Here is a 25,189-nt window from a genome sequence, read left to right as displayed (position 1 = left end):
TCCTATTTGCCCATATTTGGCCCATATCCTTTCTTATGCATGTACGCATTCATGTGTCTTTTAAATGTTGTTAGTGTACTCAAGGTCAGAAAAAGGACATCCAGGTTACTTGTTATATCCCACTTTCTTTTCCTCAAGCTGTTCTTCATTCTCCTGCTTCTCAGGTGCTTTCCATATAGCTGGCAAATGTATTTCCAGTGTTCTTCTTTGCACAATAGTGCAAAACAAATCACAACATTTTACAAATAATTCCGCTTGGATACTCAGTCAGGCACACGAGAGTTCATCGGTAGCTAACACTGCCACCCACATGGCAGTATTTTCCCTGCACTGTGGCATCAGATGCAATGGTGACTGGTGTCAGAATTTTTTTTAATGGAATGCAGTGGTGTGACACAATTTCCCCCTGCTGATCTTCAGATAGAAAATGTGTTTTCTTAACAACCTAATGAGATAAACTTTTGCCAGGAAACATTCTTCTTTTTGCTTTGCTCATTCCCCTAGATATGCCAGATTTAAGAAGAATGCCTACCGCACACTCATGAAAAGCTGTGAAATCTGCAAAATGTTCTTCTACAGCCATCACACCATTCCCTGTAGAAACTAGCAAGAAACATAACTGTAAAAAGAAGCAAATATATTTATATATATCTATATAACTAAAAGTCTCATCTTGCTATTTTAGAAAAAATGCTACCCTATATCGCTATGATTTTTGGCCATCTTACTCACAGTCCTCCTCTGCCGAGACAGCCCCGAGGATTTTTACGATCGATGAAAAATAAAAAGGTTATGAGTGCTTAAAAATTCTTGAGATCAGCTGATTTGTCCTCTCGCCTGTCAATCACCATGGTGAAGGTAACACCCCTTCCGGGAGGGTGGGGAGAGGACAATAAAACCCCGGATGCTTGGACGCGAGTCAGTCACTCTGGAAGATCGCGAGGGAGAGGCCACAACTCTGAGTCTGCTGTGAGTCAACTGAACTGTGAGTCTGCAATGTACTTGCAATAAATGATTTGTTAGCCCTTAATGAAAATGAAATGAGCTGTTTGGCCTGCCCTGTGTTTGAAACTGCAATGAAAATGGAAATGAAATGAAAATGCAATGGGCTGTTTGGCCTGCCCTGTGCTTGAAACTGCAATGGAAATGGAAATGAAATGTTTGATCGCCCCCTGCTATCCCAGGGACAATCAATGAGCACTTGAGACATTGAAGACTCAAACTCGCGACCGAGTAACTGCAGGGATCAAGGCGCAAAACTCGCGACCTTGCGGATATGAGCCGAGCACTCTACCACTGAGGCCAGCCATTAAATCTACGCTAAAAAAATTCCATTCTGAAGACCGACTCTCTGAATTACGAAAAGTGTCCTGGTCCCAAGGCTGTTTGGCGTGCCCTACGCTAAAAAAGTTCCAATTCTGAAGTGCTTTAAACTGCAATGGAAATGGAAATTAGATGAAAATGCAATGAGCTGTTTGCCCTGTCCTGTGCTTGAAACTGCAATGGAAATGGAAATGAAATGAAAATGCAATGAGCTGTTTGGCCTGCCCTGTGCTTTAAACTGCAATGGAAATGGAAATGAAATGAAAATGCAATGACCTGTTTGGCCTGCCCTGTGCTTGAAACTGCTATGGAAATGAAATGAAAATGCAATGATCTGTTTGGCCTGCCCAGTGCTTGAAATTGAAATGGAAATGGAAATTAAATGAGTTGTTTGGCCTGCCCAGTGCTTGAAATTGAAATGAAATTGAAATAAGTTGTTTGGCCTGCCTGAAAGCACTAATTTTGGCCCACAAGCCCCTATTAGCCAAGAAACCAGCCCCTTTTGCCCAAAATGCCCGTATTAGCGCAGGAGCAGCATTTTGGCCCAAAAGGCCTGTGCCAGGCCAGGAAAAGTCCAAAAAAGTGCCTTTCACTGAGATTTCACAGATTCTTTTTTAAAGAGCCCCTTCGGCCCATCAAGCCTGTACTAACCCAGGAGGAATCTCTTCAGCCCATCAGTAAGTATTCCCCCTGCAAGTATTAAACCTCACCCCAGTATTTTTCTCCCTCCCTTCATTGGCTCCCTGTGAGATCCAGGCCAGGCTAGACTTTCCTCCTTCAATGCAGTGATCTACAAAAAAAAAGATGAAAAAGATCTAAAATTGATTCTCCACCCTCTCCCTCTTCTCTCTCACAGTCTCTGACCTGTTTTGGGCAGAATTTCTGACAGTTTTTGAGTGGCCAGCCCACCAGGCCTGAGTGACTGAGCTGCCAGCCCACCAGGCCTGAGTGACTGAGCTGCCAGCCCACCAGGCCAGAGTGACTGAGCTGCCAGCCCAAGAATCCATTTGGCCCACAATGTCCATACTAGCCCTCTGGAAACAAATCCCTTTGGCCCACAACACCCATACTAGCACCACAGAAAGCCCACTCTCTGCCCTACTGGCCACCAATATTGGAATTGGTGGAGAGGTGGAATATTGCGTTGGGGGACCAGCTCTCCCATGTGAACATGGGACCCAACGGGTCCCACTTAGTCTAGTTCATGTCCATCCTAAGGCATGTTCATTTGTGCAGAGAGTAGGTGGAGTGTTGAAGTTGAAAATGGGAACATCTTGCCTACCCTGCACCCATTGCCTATTTGCCAATGCCTTGTGGCCACTGACAAAATTCACTATTTTAAAATGCTTATGACAATTTTTATGGAGCTTGATGGGCAAAAAAAAAAGCAGGTGCTAACAATCTCGGTTTCCCTAAGCTTTTTCATAAGACAATAGGACATTTACTATGTTACGTCTTAGGGTATTTAAAGTCGCATTTTCACTGCCATTGTTTCAGGCATTTCCCATTTAGATACAGATATATATACAGAAGTAGATACAGACATCCATACAAAAGTATACAGAAGTAACATAATTAAACCAACCAATATTTCCAGTTCAAAAACACAGATGGCCTGGCTGTTTTTTTGGTTGGCTTTGCCGTGCACAAATTAGCTGCCATGTTTTCTTTATAAAGCAGTGATGACATCTCAAAAGTGTTTCACTGGCTGTAAACTGCTTCAGGACATCCCAAAGATGTGAAACCATTTTCGGTCGTAGTCACATTACGCATTTTAGAAAGTAACAGAAATTAAATCATAGTTTGTGTGGGTAATAAGGGCAACATTTTAAATCATGCGTGGAAAGCAGTTTTTTTTTTCCATTTTGATTATGTCCAGTTGTTTTCTTTTTCTCCCTTATCCAACTCCTGCTGAAGGGTGTGACACATTTTTGGCATAATTTCATATTAGCTGTTAGCTTTGCAGTACTTTTGCCAAATGATCATCCTCCAAGTGTGAGCTTAAACTGTGAACCTTGCAGGCCAAGGATACTTAACACATAACTTTTCTTTCCACATCTCCTTTCCAGTGTTTACATCTGGAGCTGCTGGACAACAATCAGAAGTATTTTTGTCATCCTCTTGAGATCCTCAAATTATTTGTGCATCCTCCTTAACACCAACATGGTGGCGCACCAGTAGACTTGCTGCCTTACAGCACCAGAGACCCGAGTTCTATCCTGACTACATGTGCTGTCTGCACGGAGTTTGCACGTTCTTCCTGTGACCGGGTGGGTTTTCTCCAGGTGATCCAGCTTCCTCACACATCTGAAAGACGTGTGGTTTCTAGTTTAATTGGCCTCTGTAAATTGTCCCTAGTGTGTAGGATAGGACTAGTGTATGGGTGATCGTTGGTCAGAGCAGACGCGGTGAGTCGAAGGGGCTCCACGCTATCTCTAAACTAAACCAGATCCGACTTACTGAGATTGGTAAGTTTGGCACAGATCACAATTCAGTTCTGGGATCATCTTAATTTTGCAGTACACCCTGGGCCACTGTTATACCCATCTACACAATTATGACCTTGTAGAATTGCCCAAGTATATTGTTCTGTTGCGTGAATTCATGGGCTTTCTATCTTCAAAGATTAGAAGAATAATTCCAAATTAAAAGAGAAATCTTCAAATTGTTAACCTGCAACATCAACACAGTTTCTCTTACCACAGATGCCGAGTATTTCCATTTCTAACTTTTTTTATGTCAGTTCAGATTTCCACCAACCACAGGTTTTTGCTTTCCCATTAAAGAGAAAATTATCCCATTATCGATGAATTAATCATTGATATACCCATCACCCATCATACTAATTTTCTTGAACCAGGGTCATTTTCTTGGATGGTTGGACACTTCCCTGGCTTTCCAGAGCTACATACGTACAAGTAAATCAGTATCCTGTGTTGTTATCAGGACATCAATACAATGGAAAAATAAGTCCAGCAGAAGGAGGATCTCTTCAAAAAGATAAAGTTTGGGCTACTGCTGGTATGAAATCCTCACACCTTTGATCCTGCAAGATAACACTTGTACCCTATGTATAATTACTGCCTTGGTGATCTTTGGTCACCAACCTATGATTATCTGGTTTGTCCCTGTTGCTTAAACAAAGGAACAACATTGGCTATTTTCCAGTCTTCCAGCATCACAATTGTGGCTAAAGTGTGGACAGTTTTTTCCCAGCTGTCATCAGACAACTGAACCATCCTTACCATCCTAGAGAGCAGTCTTGAACTACTATCTACCTCATTGATGACCCTTGGACTTTTTTTTTTCTTTTTTTTTTAAAATCGGACTTGAATCGAACTACAAAAAGTAGTAAACACTGCCCAGTCCATCATCGGCTCTGACCTTCCTTCCATCGAGGGGATTTATCGCATTCGCTGCCTCAAAAAGGCTGGCAGTATCATCAAAGACCCACACCATCCTGGCCACACACTCATCTCCCTGCTACCTTCAGGTAGAAGGTACAGGAGCCTGAAGCTGCAGCAACCAGGTTCAGGAATAGCTACTTCCCCACAGCCATCAGGCTATTAAACCTGGCTCGGACAAAACTCTGATTATTAATAACCACTTTCTGTTATTTGCACTTTATCAGTTTATTTATTCATGTGTGTATATATTTATATCATGGTATATGGACACATTTATCTGTTTTGTAGTAAATGCCTACTATTTTCTGTGTGCTTAAGCAAAGCAAGAATTTCATTGTCCTATACAGGGACACATGACAATAAACTCACTTGAACTTGATTGTCTTTATCTTGCGCTAAACGTTATTCCATTTATCATGTACCTGTACAATGTGGGTGGCTCGATTGTAATCATGTATTGTCTTTCCACTGACTGGTTAGCACGCAACAAAAGCTTGTCACTGTACCTCGATACACGTGACAATAAACTAAATTCGACTATTAAGTGAACACAAATACCGAAGGTGGAACATCAGTGTTCTTGAAGACCTTTTAGATGTAGTTGAATTTTGTGCAAGTAAAATGAAATTAATATTCCATACCATTTGATGTAATTTTGCATGTTGAGCAACTATTAACTTGCACCAGAAAAATATTTGGCTTGCACTCTAAGCTCAAAAGGTGCACTCTTCAATTCAAGAATCCTTGGTGAAATTTTACTTGTCGTGAACAATGTTATGATCATTGAACCAAGTGCCTCAACAGGACAAAAGCTTCAATGTAATAGTGTCAAACTAACTCTTTACATTTCAGGAAAGAAGTGATTGTACTGAAACAGAGGCGCTGAGGAGATTTACAAGAATATTGCCAGGATTGGAAAATTGTATTTACGAGGAAAGGTTGGATATTTTCTTTGGAACAGACTTGGCTCAGGAGAGACTTAGTTAAGGTGTATAAAATTATATGAAATCTCATATAATATAATAGAAAGGACCCAATTCTCTTCTCAGAGAGGTCATAAACCAGATGGTATTGATTGAAAGTAACTGGTTAAAGGATTGGAGGGAAGAAATTTAACAGTTTTTCACCCAGAGGGGGGTAGGTCTGAAACTCATCGTGTAAAAGGGAAATTGAGATAGAAACATTCATTACATTTAAACTGCACTTGCATTTGTACTTCAAGAACAGTAACCTCAAGGCTACGTTGTCCTTTTTCAACTGGCACACATTCAAATGACTCTTTTATTGTAATTTTTTTAGGTTTCAAACATAGCAGCACTAATAATTGGGACATGAAAACACACAGAAATAACCACGACTGATCAATGGGCATACAGGAAAATTAGCAATTCTATTTAACCTCCTCGTGTATTCTTGCTTGACTTACCAGCCAGAACATGGAACAGTACACCACAGGAAGCAGCCCTTCGGCCCACAATGTCTGTGCTGTCTCTCTCCATAAATCTCCTTTAAATCCCCCCCCGACCCCAAATCAATGCTCTCTGGCATTTTACATTTCCACCCTGGGGGAAAAGACTCCATCTACCCATAATAATTTTATCTACTTTTATTAGGTTGCCCCTTGGCTTTTGATGCTCCAGAGATAACAGTCCCATTAGTCTTTCCTTTAGCTAGTAGTTTCTAATCCAGGCAACATCCCAATGAACCTATTTTACACCTTTCCCAAAGCTGCACATCCTTCCTTAAAGCAAGACTCCAGTCTGAAAAGACTGGACCCTTTCCCACTAACCAACACTTCACACCCACTCACAGCCTGACCTCAGTCTGTAAAGACTAAGCCCTTCTTCATCCACTCCTCCCCATTCACCACTTCACACATACTTAAAGCAAGACTCCAGTCTAAAAGACTTGACCCTTTCCCACCCGCCCCTCTCCAATGACCACTTCACATCCAATTACCCGCACCTTCCGTGCTGCACAACATCACTTCTCCATCATCAACAATAAAAATAGAGGAGGTGGAGAGGCTTTTCAGAAGACAGAAAAGCCGGAAATCTGCAGGACTGAACAATGTTTCCCCCTCTACTCTCAAGCTCTGTGCTGAACTGGCACCAGACATTTTCAACCAGTCCCTGCAAACCTGTACTGTCCCTGTACCCCAAAAGGCAAGAATTACTGGTCTTAATGACCTCTGTAGTCATGAAGACCCTTGAAAGGCTCGTGCTGGCCAAGCTAAAAAATATCACAAAGTTTGCATATCGGGCCAATAGATCCGTGGATGACTCAACCTGGGCCTGCACTTCATCCTCCAGCACCTAGACCGCCAGGGGACCTATGCGAGGATTTTGTTTGTTGATTTTAGCTCTGCATTCAACACCATTGTGCCAGAGCTACTACACTCCAAACTCTCCGAGTTGACTGTGCCTGAACCCCTCTGTTGGTGGATCATCAGCTTCCTGACAGACAGGAAGCAGCATGTGAAGCTGGGAAAGCACATCTCGGACCCGCAAATCCTCAGCATCCGAGCACCGCAAGGATGCGTACTCTCCCCTCTCCTCTACACCAATGACTGCACCTCCACTGACTCCTCTGTCAAGCTTCTCAAGTTTGCACACAACACAACCCTGATTGACTGATCCAGGATGGGGAAGAATCTGCCTACAGACAGGAAGTGACACAGCTGGCGACCTGGCGCCATCACAACAACCTGGAGCTCAATGCTCTTAAGACAGTGGAATTGATTGTGGACTTTAGGATAGCTCCCCCTCCCCTCACCCCACTCACCATCAACAACACTACAGATACATCTGTGGAGTCTTGTAAGTTCCTGGGAACCATCATCTCCGAGGATCTTAAATGGGGGGCTACCTGCACAGTCAAAGGCACAACAGAGGATGTACATCCTGCGGCAGCTGAGGAAGCAATGATGGTCCAATTCTATACGGCCATCGTAGAGGCTGTCCTCACCTTCTCCATCATGGTCTGGTTTGGCTCAGCCACCAAGCACGGCACCCAGAGGCTGCAGCGAATCTTCCTGTCAGCTGAGAAGGTTATTGGCTGCAACCTTCCCTCCATTGACGAACTGTACACTGTAAGGGCCAGGAAGCGAGCGGGTAAGATCATCTCTGACCCCTCTCACCCTGGCCACAAACTCTTTGAATCACTTCCCTCTGGAAGGCAACCTCCGGACTGTCAAAGCTGCCACACCCAGACATAAAAGCAGTTTTTTTCCCACGAGTAGTAGCTCTACTCAATAACCAAAAATCTGTAGTCTGGTATTTTGCTCTGGTATTTTATTTAATTCACATGTTTAATCAATAATGTTTTATTATTGTTTAATATTTTATGTATCATTCTTAACTGTCACTGTATGTCATGTTGTCACTTGCGGGTGGAGCACCAAAGCAAATTCCTTGTATGTGAATACTTGGCCAATAAACTTATTGAATTCAATTCCTGTAACTGTACAATTCTTGGAACTGTACACTATACTCCAAAAGTGGCCAAAACAAAACATTTCTACAGCTAAAGTATAACTTCCCAACTTCTCTACGCAACTTTGCATTCAATGAAAGCAAGCATCCCATACACCTTTATCATCCTGTCCAATTATGCTTACACTCCAACGTTCCTGCTGTTATCTCACATAAGTTGAATGCTCAGTTGCCGAATAAGATCAGAGTCACAAATAAGGTCAGAGCCGACTGGCACTCGTTCTTTTGTGGAAGGCTCCACAATCCTTTTTGACTTTGCACTTTCAAAGAAACATGGTAGATCAAGTCTGGGGGCAAAATGAAATTGTAAGTTTGTGTCATTCCATTGCAGTGCTTTATCTGGTAGAACAAGTTTTTCATTCTTTCTTATTTGTAGGAAAACCCAAATAATGGTGATTTCATTACGAAAAGCTGTTAAAATCGATAATAAAACTAGACTAAGTGGGATCCGTCGAGTCCCATGTTCACACGGGAGGGCTGGTCCTCCAACACACTATTCCACCTCTTCACCAATTCCAATATTGCTGGCCAGTGGGGAGGGAGGCTTTCTGGAGCACTAGTATGGGTGTTGTGGGACGAAGTAACTTTTTTCCAGATGGCTAGTATAGACATTGTGGGCCAAATGGATTCATGGGCTGGCAGCTCTGTCACTCAGGCCTGGTGGGCTGGCAGCTCAGTCACTCGGGCCTGGTGGGCTGGCAAGCTCAGTCACTCAGGCCTGGTGGGCTGGCAGGTCAGAAACTACTAGAAATTCTGCCCAAAACAGTTGAGATTCTCTGTGAGAGAGAAGGGGGAGAGGGTGGAGAATCAATTTTAGACATATTTCATTTTTTTCTGCAGATCACAGCAATGAAGTAGGAAAGTCTATCCTGGCCTGGATCTCACAGGGAGCCAATGAAGGGAGGGAAAAAAATACTGGGGTGAGGTTTAATACTTGCAGGGGGAATACTTACTGATGGGCCGACGGAACTCCTCCTGGACTAGTACATGCCTGATGGGCCGAAGGGGCTCTTTAAAAAAAGGTTGGAGTGAAATCTCAGTGAAAGACGTTTCCTGGTCTGGCATGGGCCTTTTGAGCCAAAATGCTCCTCCAGGGCTAATACTGGCATTTTGGGGAAAAGGAACTGGTTTCTCAGCTAAAAGGGGCCTTGTGGACCAAAATTAGTGGTTTCAGGCTGGCCAAGAAACTCATTTCATTTCCATTTCATTTCAAGCAAAGGGCAGGCAAAACAGCTCATTGCATTTTCATTTCATTTCCATTGCCATTGCGGTTTCAAGCATGGGGCAGGCCGAACAGCTCATTGCATTTTCATTTCACTTCCATTGCCATTGCAGTTTCAAGCACAAGGCAGGTCGAACAGCTGATTGCATTCTCATTTCACTCCCATTGCCATTGCAGTTTCAAGCACAGGGCAGGCCAAACAGCTCATTGCATTTTCATTTCATTTCCATTGCCATTTCAAGCATGGGGCAGGCCGAACAGCTGATTGCATTTTCATTTCACTTCAATTGCCATTGCAGTTTCTAGCACAGGGCAGGGCAGGGCAGGGCAAGGCAAACAGCTGATTGCATTTTCATTTCACTTCCATTGCCATTGCAGTTTCAAGCACAGGGCAGGCCAAACAGCTGATTGCATTTTCATTTCACTTCCATTGCCATTGCAGTTTCAAGCACAGGGCAGGCCAAGCCAAACAGCTGATTGCATTTTCATTTCACTTCCATTGCCATTGCAGTTTCAAGCACAGGACAGGCCAAGCCAAACAGCTGATTGCATTTTCATTTCACTTCCATTGCCATTGCAGTTTCAAGCACAGCAGGCCAAGCCAAACAGCTGATTGCATTTTCATTTCACTTCCATTGCCATTGCAGTTTCAAGCACAGGGCAGGCCAAGCCAAACAGCTCATTGCATTTTCATTTCACTTCCATTGCTGTTTCAAGCATAGAGCAGGCCAAGCCAAACAGCTCATTGCATTTTCACTTCACTTCCATTGCCATTGCAGTTTCAATCACAGGGCAGGCCAAACAACTAATTTCATTTTCATTAAGGGCTAACAAATCATTTATTCCAAGTATATTGCAGACTCACAGTTCAGTTGATTCACAGCCTAGAATGAGTCGTGGCTTCTCTCTCTCTTGCAGAGTGACTGAGTCATGTTCAGGCATCTGGAGTTTCACAGTCTTGCCCCCCCCCCCCCCCCCGGAAGGGGCGTTACCTTCTTCGCAATGATTGACAGACGAGAGGATCTCAAGGTTTTTTAAACACTCATAACTTTCTTATTTTTCATCAGTGGGTAAAATCCTCGGGGCCTGCTCAGCGGAGGACTGTGAGTAAAATGGCCAAGATCCATAGTGATATATGGTAACGTATTTTCTAAAATCAATATACAGCGCAGACAGGAAGTGGTCATGATGAGACTTTTAATTATATAGATATTAAACCGTAAATAAATAATTTCATTATGTTTGCAACATCAAACTTACGGCTGGAGGAACTCAATGGGTCAAGCTGTGTGTGTGTGTGTGTGTGTCTTTGTGTGTGTGTGTGTTTGTCTGTGTGTGTGTGTGTGTGTGTGTGTGTGTGTGTGTGTGTGTGTGAGAGAGAGGGGGGGGGGGGGGGGGGGGGGGGGGGGGGGGGGGGGATGGTCGACATTATGGGTCCAAACCCTGCATCCCATCCCCACCTCCCCAGATGCTGCTCGATCCACCGATCCTCCAGTGGATTGCAAGTTGCTCTAGATTCCAGCATCTGCAGTCTCATGTCTCCATTATGTTGTAGTTCTACAGCTTTCATCATTCCTTACAGCTTACAAGCACAAAAGAATTATGGAAGCCAGGAAAACATAGGAATCACGGCACACATTCCTGTCCATGTCAAAAATCCAACCTATACCAAAATAACAACAAAAACTGCACTTGAGTTTTAGTACTTGCTCACAATTGATTGTCATTTATGGCTAAGTGCTGCTCCTCAGCCTGATGCATAGACAAATATACAAGCAGGGTTATTGCAGCATACTGCTCCTTTCAAATACAAGGAAGCTGTCACGCAGATGTCAAATACATCAAGCCACTCGCAAATTCCATGAAAAAAATGTTAAGTCAAGCTATACCAGATGGGCGACTGAATAAGTAAGTAGCAGTTCACAGCTTCAGAGACCAACATGTATTTTCCCATCTCGGGATGGAATACAGCAATTTAGCAACACTTAAGTTCACTCAACTCTGTAAATATTTTTAACTGAATTCAGAATCAGATATTGAATTTAAAGTCACTTTTTTTAAATATTAAGCTGTATCTAATTTTTCAGCTAATTTTAGATGGTAGATGTCGGCGCACATATAAATTGGGGGTGTCATTGGCAAGGATGTATATTGCCCTTTCCTATTCAGTCTTGGGAGAGTTATGTTAACTCTTGAACTGCTTAAGTTCTTCTTGCAAAGGAAGAGCACCCAGAATTTAGACCCAGCCACTTTGTAGGAATTGCAAAATATATCAAAGTCTGGATGAGTGATTAAGAAACTACCATTTTTCCTCTTCATGGTAGAAGTTACAAGTTTGAAGGGGCTGTTGAAGAAGTCATAGTGAGTAATTTGTGCATTTTTTAATATATGGTGTGCTCTTGCAACCTCGTTGTACTGATGGTGGAAAGAATGCATATTTAAACTGGTAGAAGGGGCATTAATAAAGCAAACTACCTTATTCCCTATAGTGTTAAGATTCAGGATTGTCTGAGCTAGATAATCCAGGATAATTTGTGTCCATTTATACCTTGAAGATGATGGTAAGGTTTGTGGGAGTCGGGGGTGAGTCATTGCCATGGGATGTAAAGCCTCTGACTTGCTCTTGTAACTAAGGCACTTATGATGCATAACTCAAACCAATGGAGTGATCTTTGCATCAATTGCATTTACCAAGGCTAATTTATAACATATTCAACCATATCTGTTTTGATGTCAGAGGCGGGAACTCAGTTCTTTGGCCCTTCTTGGGTCAAGACAATAACACAATCTAGAGCAGTACCGTGCCACTGAAGCACAATCTGGGCAGCACTCGAAATGTTATTGACAGCAAGTACTGTCGATTCATATTCTATCAATTTCCTGAAGGTGGAGAAAAGATTGTGGCAATTTAGCCAGATTATATTTATCCTGCTTTTTGTTAATGGCATATACTTAGTTATTTTTCAATATTTTCTGGTGGATGGCACCATTATAATGCTGGGTTAGTAGTGCATTGAGTTTCCCAGCATAGATTTTCAGCACTATAACTGTGATGGGTTTCTTGAAATAATGTGGAGTGAACTAATTTGGCCTCCGACTTCAAAAGGAAGCTGATATGAAACTGGCATGCAACTGCAAATACTGGATGTGCTGGATTTGACTATTGTTGAGAATGAACTTGTACTTGAGTCTCTTCCGATTGTTGCTTGCCTATGTGTCTGCCAGTGTTCACATCTGGTTGTGACAGGTCAGCAGTCCTTTGATCATATTGTTTTCCCTATTGCATACTGCTTTTGTGTTGTAAGAAGGCCTGCAAGTCAATATTAGGTACGCTTGCTTCTGCTCCTGCCATAATTTTTAAATCCTTTCAGTCAACCAGAACTGGACCCTTGGCTAATAATATTGGTGGAGTGATGAAAGATATGACACAATAGGGTTTCTGTTGATCTATCAGAGGTGCTGCCTCAAAAAGTCAGGCAACATCATCAAAGACCCACATCACCCTGGCCACACTCTCATTTCACTGATACCATCAGGAAAAAGATATACGAGTCTGAAAACCGTGACCACCAGGTTAAAAAAATAGCTTCTTCCCAACAACTACCAGGTTACTAAACACTATACAACACAATGATTAATTATGAACTTCTATGAGCTATCTTTGGTTACAAGAAGGGTTATGTGTTTTTTGTGGTGATTAATTTATTGATATTTTTATTCATTTCAGTTTCTGTATGATTTGAGTTTACAGGCCTGTTATAGTGTCGTAAGTAAGAATGACATTGTTCCATTGTTGGAATAGCTGACAATTAAACACTCTTGACTTGAATTCGAGCACAATTCAGCTGTTGCTGATAACCCATGTTTCCTTATGGATGTCCAGTTTTGAGCAACTAGACTGACTTTTTGAAAAATGAAATCCAGAAAATTCCCTTAGTAGACCTCATTATTCTACCTTCAGGACTCCACATTCTACCTTACCTTGGCAAGACATTTTGCTACAGAAATCTGACCTGTCTGTAACATGACATGTGGCACAAACCTATTTTTTTATATGTTGTGTCTTATTCGGCAGTAGAGTTAAAGATGCACTACAAATCATCCACAGGAGGTCAATAGCACTGGGAGCAAGTTGTATTTGAGTATTTCATCACAGCCTGAAATAGTCCAATGAAGTCAATATGTGTCTCATGCATAAACACTGCAATGGATGTGTGTTACGAAAAGTAGATAAAGGATTCTGGCAATGTGCTTAATGTCCCTCAGAGTGATAATTCACACCTGAACAAATCTGTCCGCATAGCACAGCCTTAGGCCTGCACAGATCCTCAAAGCTGACAACTTCTGAGTTGCAATCTGTAGAGACATTCAGCCCAAGGAAGTAAGTAAGTCAGGTCATGCTAGTCATCATTGTAGCCCTCAATCAAGTAACCGAAAAACCGCACTAAGAAAACAACACTTTATATTCTTTCCTGCAATGTTATTAAATAGGTTTCGTGTTCCAAGTCAAATGCCTTTGCCCCTTCCCGTTTATCAAAAGCTTCAGTTTTTGGTTCCCACATAAAGTTATCATGCATGTGTGAATTTATCTGGCCCTAGGAGGATGAAAGTTAAATAACATTTAAACTAAACTTGTGTTTGTATCAACAAAAATGTTTTGTCTTGCAAACTCCTGTTTCTAAGATATTCTGTTTTATGTTTAAGATCTGCAAATGTTTTAATTTAAGAGAAAATCATTCATTTACGTTGCTACATGTTAATGAAACAGTATCGACAATTTACTTGCACAGTTCAGCATTAGATTTGTCACACATGATTTAACACTTTAAGTAATGATAATAGGAAGTTAAAATGATAGATAATTTTTACGAGACCTCTTTTTGCTGGTATTATGCCCCTGAGCCTCACCCCAACAGACTCTATCAATAAAGCTATGGTATCATTCTAAATGTCTTGACAGCATAATCTATTTTCAAGTTCCCTTCACATTTGTGCATCCTCTTACAGCAGGTGCACTACTTTCGTTAACAGAAGCTTTGTGCCTTCTGTAAATGTTGAAAGCAGGTGCATTTCCTGTACGAGGAAAATGACTAACCTCAAAACACCAAGCCAATTGCTCATTTCAGGAAAAAAAAGGAAAAACACAAGAGTGTGTTAAATCTCCATCTGATCATAGTCGGCAGGGACATTTAATTTTTAATTATTTAAGCTGCACCTGAAATTTCAATTTTCGAAGATTATACTTGATTGAAAAAAAGAAAAGAGAATGCTTGAAAACACAGTTAACATTGCCAAAATTAAATATTTAATTCTTAGTTCTTTCATTCTTAAAGAATTAGTAATTCTTAATTCCTAAATTTTAGTTAGCGTAGAGATTGCTTCTGCATTTGGAAAAAAAAATCGGAGCTACGATAATATGTGTATGTCAAGATATACTTGCAGTCCTTAAAATCAGATTTGTTATTATGAATTATGATTCCATAAATTATGTATATTTCAGCCTGCTTAACTTTGTCATTATTGTCCAGTAACTGCATTTTGAACAAGCACCAGAAATGACTGGCCAGATCATGCTGGCAAAGAGCCATAATCATTGTGTTTACTTTGTGCATATGGAGTGGATCAACCTAACTGGCCCGAAGTCCCCAGAACTCGGACAGTGTGGCATGAATGGTGCTGTAGTCTTCAACAGTGCAGTAAAGCTAATTCACTCATGAAAGCTTTATCTACTGGCAAAGTCTGACATTTGTCTTTGCCAGCTGCCAAAACAGTAAGGGGGTTATAAATAACAGCTTATGTCTCTGACATTTAAAACAATTAAAATGGTGTAGAGTTTATAAAAAATCAGGAATATCTTTTTAATAAATTAGCTAAAACACTCAAAAGGGCATTACAAATATTATACTAAATAATATATATTTTTAAATCTTGCCTTCCCCTTTACTTCACAGCCCCGCAATCTTCATTAAACCCAATGGAGAGGTGGGCACTAGGTCCAACCTGGTGCAAGGTTGCAAAAGAATTCCCCACTGTAACTGCTACGGAATCCCAACAAGACTGACCTTCGTGACGTAAAAGATAGGGCATTTCAAATTTGTAAGTAAGTTTAAGACTTCCAAGCTTTACAACACATACAAGGAATTCCCAGATTTATCTCCGTTTTGATGGATAAATCTGGGAAGTTCTACTTGAAACCTCTGGGATTTATCAGCAAGGTCCATGCCATAATGACTGTACAAAAAAAATGTTATCAACATTTATTATCAAGCCAAATTCTTACTAATCTGTTTTTAATAGCACCTGAATAAACGACAGAGCTTACTCCTATTAGGTTAAGACTATGATAAGAGTACTACCGACAAGTATTGTTAAGCATGCTACATAATTTATAAACATCAAAGTCAAAGGCAGGCACTTAGAAGAGCGTTTAAAAAAAGAGCGAGTTAATTGAACCATTTATATAGGTTTAAATATCATTAAAAGGGTTTTGCAATCAGACACTGATAGTAAATTGTGTAAACCAAGACTGTATTTTTGCTTCATAAAAGATATTAATGCACAGCAAATGTTGCTGAGCTAATTATGCTGAGAAAAATTTGGAAACAAGCTCCCTATACCACATGATAATCCCAGAGGTACCCACAAGGACAGAAATATAGTTTGAAGGAAATCTTTCTGTGCCCAATTTGCCAATAGAATGTGGATTCCTCAGGAGTCCAAGCATGAGATTTTAGCAATTGTGTAATAGCCACCACATATCTACAACAGTGCAGCCTTCACACATCACTGCATAATAAGTCTCTACCTGACATAATGTCTTTAACCTGTGAACCAAATTTTAAAATTATTTTCAATTTTATAATATAGAAACAATTAAATGGATTGCCGTGGATGAGAGGAACAGTGATAGACAACTGCTTAACATGCTATACAGTAGCATTACATTATGTAATCGTTTTGTTAGTTAAATGTCACTATCAATGATAAACATATAGTACATTTGACATTTTCAGTAAAAACAAATAGGAAGCTGGATAGAGACAAATAAATGAAATTAAGCTAATCCTTAAATTGTTAATTATAGTATTTGTGCGAACTGGGGAATGTTTTTGGTAAGGAGAGGATTGTTCCTTCTTTCCAGTAATTGGATTACTGGAGTTAGTTCTCATACATAGATTGGAGAGAAGCATTAAAGCAAAAATAAAACAGGTGTTGTATTTCAGGTTAATTCTTACCTTTCAAAGCATTGTCAACGATGAAAGATTAACATTGTCTTTGAATGCGAACAACAGTGTATGTAGACTGAGCAGTAGAATCATAACACAGATACAGAAGAAAGTTAATATATTCCTCTTAAAACAACGATGCAGAAAATAGTGCTGTAGATAAAGGGAGCAGGTTTCTGACCTGCTTAATTTATTTCACAGAATGTACACTCTTGTCACGTACTCAAAACAATGGGAATTTTTTAGGTGTCAGTTGCTACCACAGTTAGTGTTAAATCCAGCTAATTATTATACCAAACCAGTATAGTTAACAGGGCATAACTGTGAGAAGGGCATGTTCTGGGCATTTAATGGCAGCCTTGAATGGAGATGAATACATTACACTATGCTCTCAATAATAAAACAAAATACCTTGCGTCAAGGGCTCAGACTCAGAAAATTGGAAAGCAGGACATCCGGCCTTGTCCTCCACTATGATGTTCCAGTGCCCTCTAGTGACACACTTCAACCCCTTTTAAATTCAGGCTGCTTTCTGCCACCAATTTATCTGTACCCTGGGGCTTATATATAATTATCTGATAATAATAATAATCTGTACGTGTTACTATTATAATAATGAATGAGATTTTACTTCCCTTTAAGATTCCTAATATTTATTGAAACAGCACTAAGATATTCATTGGATCAGCACAGAATAGAAGTCTAGCATCCTCATGATCCAAGAAACAAAACGATCAGGATGAGAATACTTAGAAATAAATTGCTTTAGCATGATAAATCTCCAAGAGTATTTATTAAAACTTTAAAGATAATGAATTTTAGTAATAAAATTCTAAAAGGTGAGCAAACAAAGTGGGCGGAACGGTGGTTTAGCTGTCAGAGCTGCTGCCTCACATCTCCAGGGATCTGAATTCAACCCTGTCCTTGGCTGGTGTTGAACGTTCTTTCTGCGACTGGCTGGGTATCCTCAGATGCTCTGGTTTTCTCCCAATTCCCAATGGCATTGTTCTAGATTAATTAGCCATTGTAAATCACCTCTTAGTGCAGATTAATCCTAAAAAGAGTGAGTTGTTGCACAAGTGTAGGAGAGAAGAAATTGCAGGGGTGCAGGGAAAAAGGAAAAAGAGAATGGAAATAATGGCAATGCCCTGCTGAAATTCACCACAAAGCCAAAGGGCCAAATAACCACCATCTATAATTTTAAAGCCTTATAAGTAACAAGAAAGGTTTAGAGCGTGTTTTTTGAAAATGTGCAGATAACAAAGTTTCGGGAGAATTTCTTAAAAGGTCAATACATCTCTAGATGTATCAGTGGGAATGCAAGAATGTATGCAAATAAGGCCAGAACATAAGAGGCTCTGCACCAGGCCCTATTTATTTCCACTTATTTATCAATTCTTATACTTTTAAACATAAAATTATATATTTAAAAGATAGAAGCCAAAATCCAGGTCCGATTTACAGTCATACAGCATTGAAACGGGTCTTCTGTCCAACTCATCTATGCTGACAGATGCCCCATCTGTGCCAGTCACATATACACCTTCATTCATTAGAGTTCAAATTCACGAGAAGTAATTGCATCGAGGAATATAAAATTAAGAAACTTAACAGAGTTGAGGCTGATAGGACCTGCAGTCAATTTCAGAATATAGTGGACAGTAATGTAGGTTTCAAACAAGGAAAATTTGTTTTGAATCAAATGATCACAAAACTTTGGAATTATCTGCTGATAAATATACATAGAGAATGAAGGGCGATACAGAAAAGCATTAGTTGAAGTAAGCTAGACCTTATTGAATTGTGAAGCTGCTCGCAAGAGCTTAATGATTTACTGCTGCTTTTTAAATGTTCCAAGCCACATTGCATTGGATATGGCATCGTGTGGCACTACTAGTTAAATAAACCTGGAAAGGTCAGAATGCCATGAGATATTTCAGTCATCCCAAAACTAAGAAGGCTTGCACACAAACCTATTCCTAAGTCTTTAACATAACTGTCGTCAAAGCTGCTATAAAACCAGTCACATAACATGTCCAAACATAACAATGTTTTGAAGAATTCTTAACAATTCTCATTGCATTTAATTGGAAAAAAAGTAACATGAAAATATAGACTTAAGAATAGCTTAAGTATAACTTAATCATTAAAAGGAAAAAGGAATAGCTTATGAGTATACAAGCAGTCTCTAAAGCAATTAATTCTGCCACCTTTCAACACCATCTGTGCTCATTTTTCTCTCAACCAAATTCATCTGTTCTTATTTAAAGCACAGTCTTCAACATTTTTCCTCTGACTGTTTATATCTCATCATCCAATGTTTCAACTCCTGCAACCAGTTATGTAGCAGCTTACACAATGACCTCTATAAGAAGGTTTTTTATGCATGTATATTACTATAACGCAATTATTTTCTTTGTTGCCTGGCCCGCCCTGTATTCGGGCCACATTTTTTTATGAAGACTCACAAAATAAGTGCATGTTCCACAAAAAAAATCATCTGAACAAATGGAATGAGGGACCCAAAGTAATGATGGCAGTTGGGTTTTGCAACACATTTTAAAATTAGTTTTACAATTTCTCAACCACAGATGTACAAGACAATGTTTTGTTTCAATAATATTTTTTGCATATTCCCTCCTTCGCCCCTCAAGAAATTGATCGACCTTTAACATTAACTTTGAAAAACCAACTCATTTTGGATATCTTCAAAAATGTATAGCTTGTCTAAAAATCTTATATTAATTTATTGAACTTTAAATATTATCTGTGTCTATTGTGTTTACAGGCCTGCTGCGTAGCAAATTCATTATTCCATTGTCAGTAGATGCAGCATTTAAACATTCTTGACTCTATTGTTAAATACCACTTTTCCAAAGATACCAACGCACTCAAATATTATTTTTACTTTGAACATTGTTAAGTGTGCTTTGAAAGCTTTAAAGACTACAGCAACAAACCACACTCTAATTTCTGGCTACTAATATGCATTTATTATAATAAGATCGATGCATCTCCAGTAGTATTTTGAAATCATAAATATAAAGACATAATGTTAACTATTTTTGTCATAATTAGGGATTTTGCTTGGTCGAATTTGCTTTGTTGAGAAAATTATGGCAGTTTGAATGATTTTTCAAACGAACACTACTGCCCAAATACGATATATAGAATCATGATACAAAACTCTTATTTATCATTACTATCTCAGCAACTCATTCTTTGACAATCACAACAACTATATAAGGGAATGCATATTTTACCAAAACACATGTGCTTTGAAACCCATACTAACATTTTCCAAAAGAATATTCACTCAACTAGAACCTTAATAAAGTTAAATAACAACCGATGTGTGACCAAGAGCAACTTAACTTGTGTCAGAAGAACCAGTTTGAGAGGTTTTTTCTTTCTCCCAACTGAATGAACTATTGCTTTGTGAGAACGTCACTATAGATATACCTGCCTCAAGTGCAAATTATAGTTGAAAAATACTTTCTGGGTACCATATAATAAACTGCTAAACTTTTACTTTTCATGCAAATTACAACAATAAACAGTGACACAATGCAGAAGAGAGTATTACAAATACTGTAATCTATTTGGATTTAAATTGGATTTAAATGAAAAAAATGTTTTATTCTTATAAATAAAGTGCTTACTATCTTCTGCTGCCTTACACCCAAAGTTTTCTTTACTGAAATACGAGGTTTGCAGTGATATTTACAGACTGACCTCTATGCCGTTTGTTTTTCAGTCTTAAGCAGAACCTTACCTAGCTCATTAAAACTGATCTTTAACCTCTCAGAAGGCAAAACAAACATAAATTATACAATGCTATAGCCCAAAGGTGAGCAAGATGAGAGTGTGGTAAATAAGGAATAATGTGGGTCATATTTCCATTAAAGTCCTTTCAAAATCTATTAATCTTACTTGTAGTCAGTGGGCTAGAAATAATTACTTAATCCAACCTATGTAATACAGCATGATTGCCAATTGGGACAGGTCAGTTCTTAGCACGGTGGAGCCACAAATCACCACAATTGATGGATGTAACAACATTTTGGCATTACTGCAGTGCTTTCAGAAAAACAAATTCATGGAAGCAGAGAATTTAGTCAGGCACCAATCCAATGTTTGTCCAAGCACTTTGGTGCCCTTTGGCTATTGGACTAAAGGCCTGGCGCCATGTCTTTCATATTGATGGACTATTGTACTTGGCTTTGTTGAACAACTGACAAGTCTGAGTGGCAGACAGTAATAACACTGCTTACCAATCTACAAGCTTCTATCCTTTTGTATCTGGTAAAAGCCGCTTAAGGGGATGGCTACCCAAAATCCCCTGCATTCGTGTTGGGACTGGTATCCCAGGTGCAAATTTAATTACTTCAGGTGAACTATCCCATCTTGTCTAGGGGTCCTTGAGAATGCAACTGTAAACAACCTGTACAATGTAATCAGGTGTCATGAGCTTGTTTGATCTCCAACAAAAGATGTCACAGATCCATGGCAGATTATGGGATGAGACAAAAAACAAAAGAAAATACCTGTCAGAGAATTCTGCAGAAGATTATGTGAGTGTATCTATTAGTACTCTACATCCCCATGCTCCTGTCTCATGCTGTCCATACAAAGTGCTACTTGTCTGACAGAGTGCACAACTGCCAATATGATCAAACAGAAAAAGAAATAGTTTGATAAATAAGTTACAAGCTTCTTTACGAAACCTTTGTCTGATGTTGATAAAATATTAAATGACTCAAAAATAACAGTAAAATTGTTCAATCCAGCGTCCAAGAAATGGTAAACTATTTTACCATGTACTTTTGCTAGTTTTTCATGAAGGTTTCATTTCATTGAATGGAGCATGTGCTTCCAATAGTGGTAACCCCACCACCCTACCCATAACAAAACCACCAAGAAACAGAGAAGTATGCCTTTAAGGGAATATTAATACTGAAAAATATTCGACAGTTGTTGCATAAGACTCATGATGAAAATTGACTACATTTTAATTAGTAAATAGTTGCAGTTAACTTTGATGGCAAGCAATTCTGCAAAATTTACATTTTATTTCAGACACCAAATTCAATTTACCATGGAAAGCTCTAAAATCTGTTAACATTTTAATTAAAATTCTTTGATATGTTTATGAAATTGCAAAACCCACCAATTATCATATTTGTGGCTAAGTAACTGGTATTAATCTTACTGGAAACAACAGTACCACCTATCATCCAACAGGATAAGAATAAGAATCCTAAATTTGTTCACATCATTTTCAAAGTCCTATTGTAACCTCATCTACTGTATCCGCTGCTCCAGGTGTCAACTCTTGTATATCGGCGAGATCAAGCACAGGCTTCGCTGAACACCTTCGCTCAGTCCACTTAAACCTACCTGATCTCCCGGTTGCTCAGCACCTCAACTACCCCTCCCATTCCCAAACTGACCTTTCTGTGTTAGGCCTCCTCCATTGTCAGAGTGAGGCCCCGTGCAAATTGGAGGAATAGCACCCCATATTTCGCTTGAGTAGCTTACACCCCAGCAGTATGATCATTTACTTCTCTAACTTCAAGTAGACAATAGGTGCAGGAGTAGGCCATTCGAGCCAGCACTGCCATTCAATGTGATCATGGCTGATCATCCCCAATCAGTACCCCGTTCATGCCTTCTCCCCATATCCCCTGACTGCTATTTTTAAGAGTCCTATCTAGCTCTCTCTTGAAAGCATCCAGAGAACCTGCCTCCACTGCCCTCTGAGGCAGAGAATTCCACAGACTCGCCACTCTCTGTGAGAAAAAGTGTTTCCTCGTCTCCGTTCTACATGGCTTACTCCTTATTCTTAAACTGTGGCCCCTGGTTCTGGACTCCCCCAACAAAAAGTAGGCCCTCTCTCCATCCCCCCCCCCCCCCCCCCCTTCACAGTTCTCCCACCAATCTTACTGTCTCTGACTACATTTTATCTTTGTACTGCACACTCCCCTGACTTCAGTCTGAAGAAGGGTCTTGACTCGAAATTCCTTCTCTCCAGAGATATTAGCTTGTCCCGCTGAGTTACTCCAGCATTTTGTCCTACAGTCCTATTGATTCTTTTCTATAAAAATGAACCTGAATTTCAGTACGATCATGTTGTTTAAACTTGCCAGGTGCTTGTTAACATACTTTTCCAACCAAGTCTTTGTGCTTGCAAATTCATATTTCTCCACATTTGATTTCAAACACGTAATGCGAGAAATGAACAATTTAACATGCTATTGTAATTCAGCTTTAATAGGATTATTTTACTGTACATGTCAACTGTGAATTTATTGCTGCATCCAAGTTAGAAAGGTAGTAGGTTCAGGTCCAACTTCACATATTATGGTAAAACAAAAAACAGGGATGATGCTGCAGAAAAAAATAAGAGCTGGACTACCAATGGTGTGACTTTCAAATGAGAAAATAATTTAACATCTTCTCAGCTTTCCTTCATGACATGAAATACCCATAATATTATTTCAAGGAATAGCAATGGTCTTATCTCTGGCATCTTTGTCCCATAATCAGCACCAAAAACAAACTCAACAATGAGCACAAGGCAGTTTGAGGGAGCCAAAACCCATATATTAACTGATATTTTACCTGCAATTGTGATTATACTTAAAAAGTACTTAATTAACATTAAGCATTTTAGGACAGCTTAAGGTTACAAAAGGTACTATACGAACAAACTCTTTCTTTTAAATGAAAGATCAAAAATCCTCATTTGAACTTACTAAAAAACAATGAAAGGCAAGAAATAGCCAGTGGACTTTTTGCACAATAAACATTTTGCCCATACTTGATCTCTAGTGTAACATCATCTACCCAACATAGAGAGCTCTCCATGATGCACATCAATGATTTCAAGAGTAAAGACTATATTCAAAAATTGCAAGAGAAAATTATAGCAGTTGAATATCAGGATTCGATAACCGGAACTACCAATGTAAATTAATTCCTTCTTGTAGATTAACAGATTCAAATACCGACTAAATGTAAACGTGTAATGTAAACTGTTAAATTGGAAAGCACTTATTTGGAAATGTGCTCTTTGACCTATATTCAAAACTAAACGCATCAAGGAACATTGAACCCATAAGATTTAAAATTTGAATTTCCCACCACATTCAATGGCTGAATAAATGAAACAAAAGTTTCCCTGCATGATGGAAGACGTAGAAGAGGGACAGTTCTTTTTAAATCTATATTCGAATCACATTAGTCAGTGTTGGATGCTAAATCTATGGAATATTACACAAAGGGTTTTTAGTCCTGATGGTGTCTCATGCTCAACCCCTTCTGACATTCAAATAATGACAAGCATGATACCAGTCATTCACAAGCATCTTAGAGTGAGAGTGCCTTTCTGGAAGGGGTCAAAGGACAAGCACAAAAAAAAGACATTGGCAAAGGGCAACCGTCATGCACCAGTGCATACTGTGAGGCAATGAGGAATAGTTGTCTTCGACAAAACACGCAGAGTACACATCAAAATTGGTGTCTGGGTAGATACCTTGAAAGTCCTAAAGTATTCCTATTCCCATTCCCATTCTTAAATAAGACCGTTGCCAATTCATCACAACCTCTGCTATCTGAAATGTGGTTTTCCCTTTCAAATCACAATATATGCAAAGCATTAATTCAATGTATATTAAAACAGCATTTTAAAACTGATTTTAGGTTAAAAAATGAAATGTGATAAATAAACAGCATCCATTGAATTTTTAAAAGTTCAATGGTTTAATAATAGTCAGGAACTCAAACTTTAAAAATCCACTGCTGACAAGTAATTATTGAACATTAATTACATTTTTAATCATAGGATATGCTAATATCAAATGAACCCAATGGGAATATAAAGAGCTATTTGCGCAGGGTCAACCATGGTACAGACAGATACTGAAGGATTCTTGATATTGATGGCAAGGTAAAAAGAAATTACCAAATATACCAGATCAATACCTAGTTTCAGTGTTACAGCCATCCACAGACATAAAATACAGTATCTCTCTTTACTGCTACAAAAATGGTAATAATGAAAGTAGAAGATAAATGTTTCCCTCAAGGTAAACTATTTGATTAGCTGAGGACAGAGGTGAATAACAGTAGAGTCAATGGGTGGGAATCGGACAGCTTCCCCGTCAGGTCTGGAGTCAGGCAGGGTTGCCCTCTATCCTGTCTTGTTCGTCTGTTGTATTGAACCTTTTGCCGAGTCCATCAGGAAGGATACGAGCATAAGAGGAGTGACATTGCCAGGCAGTGGGGACTCTCAGGTCAAAACCACCCTGTACATGGACGATGTCGCCGTCTTCTGCTCAGATCCAGGGTCGGTCCGCAGATTGATCAGCATCTGCGACCAGTTTGAGTCGGCCACGGGAGCCAGGGTGGACCGCAGGAAGAGCGAGGCCATGCTCTTTGGCAACTGGCCCGACTGATCTTCCGTCCCCTTCACCATCAAGCCTGACTTCTTGAAGGTGCTGGGGATCTGGTTCG

General features: G+C 39.7%; 1 protein-coding gene across 2 annotated transcripts in view; it reads right to left on the bottom strand.

Annotated features, from left to right (window-relative positions):
* The window catches only part of fto (FTO alpha-ketoglutarate dependent dioxygenase), a 289,056-nt gene that overhangs the window by 244,945 nt on the left and 18,922 nt on the right, over positions 1 to 25,189 (bottom strand). The window lies entirely within an intron of this gene.

Source organism: Leucoraja erinacea, chromosome 17 (genome assembly GCF_028641065.1).
Source record: "Leucoraja erinacea ecotype New England chromosome 17, Leri_hhj_1, whole genome shotgun sequence".
Lineage (NCBI taxonomy): Eukaryota > Metazoa > Chordata > Chondrichthyes > Rajiformes > Rajidae > Leucoraja > Leucoraja erinaceus.
Note: the sequence above shows the minus strand (reverse complement) of the source record. Positions and strands in the feature narration are given on the sequence as shown.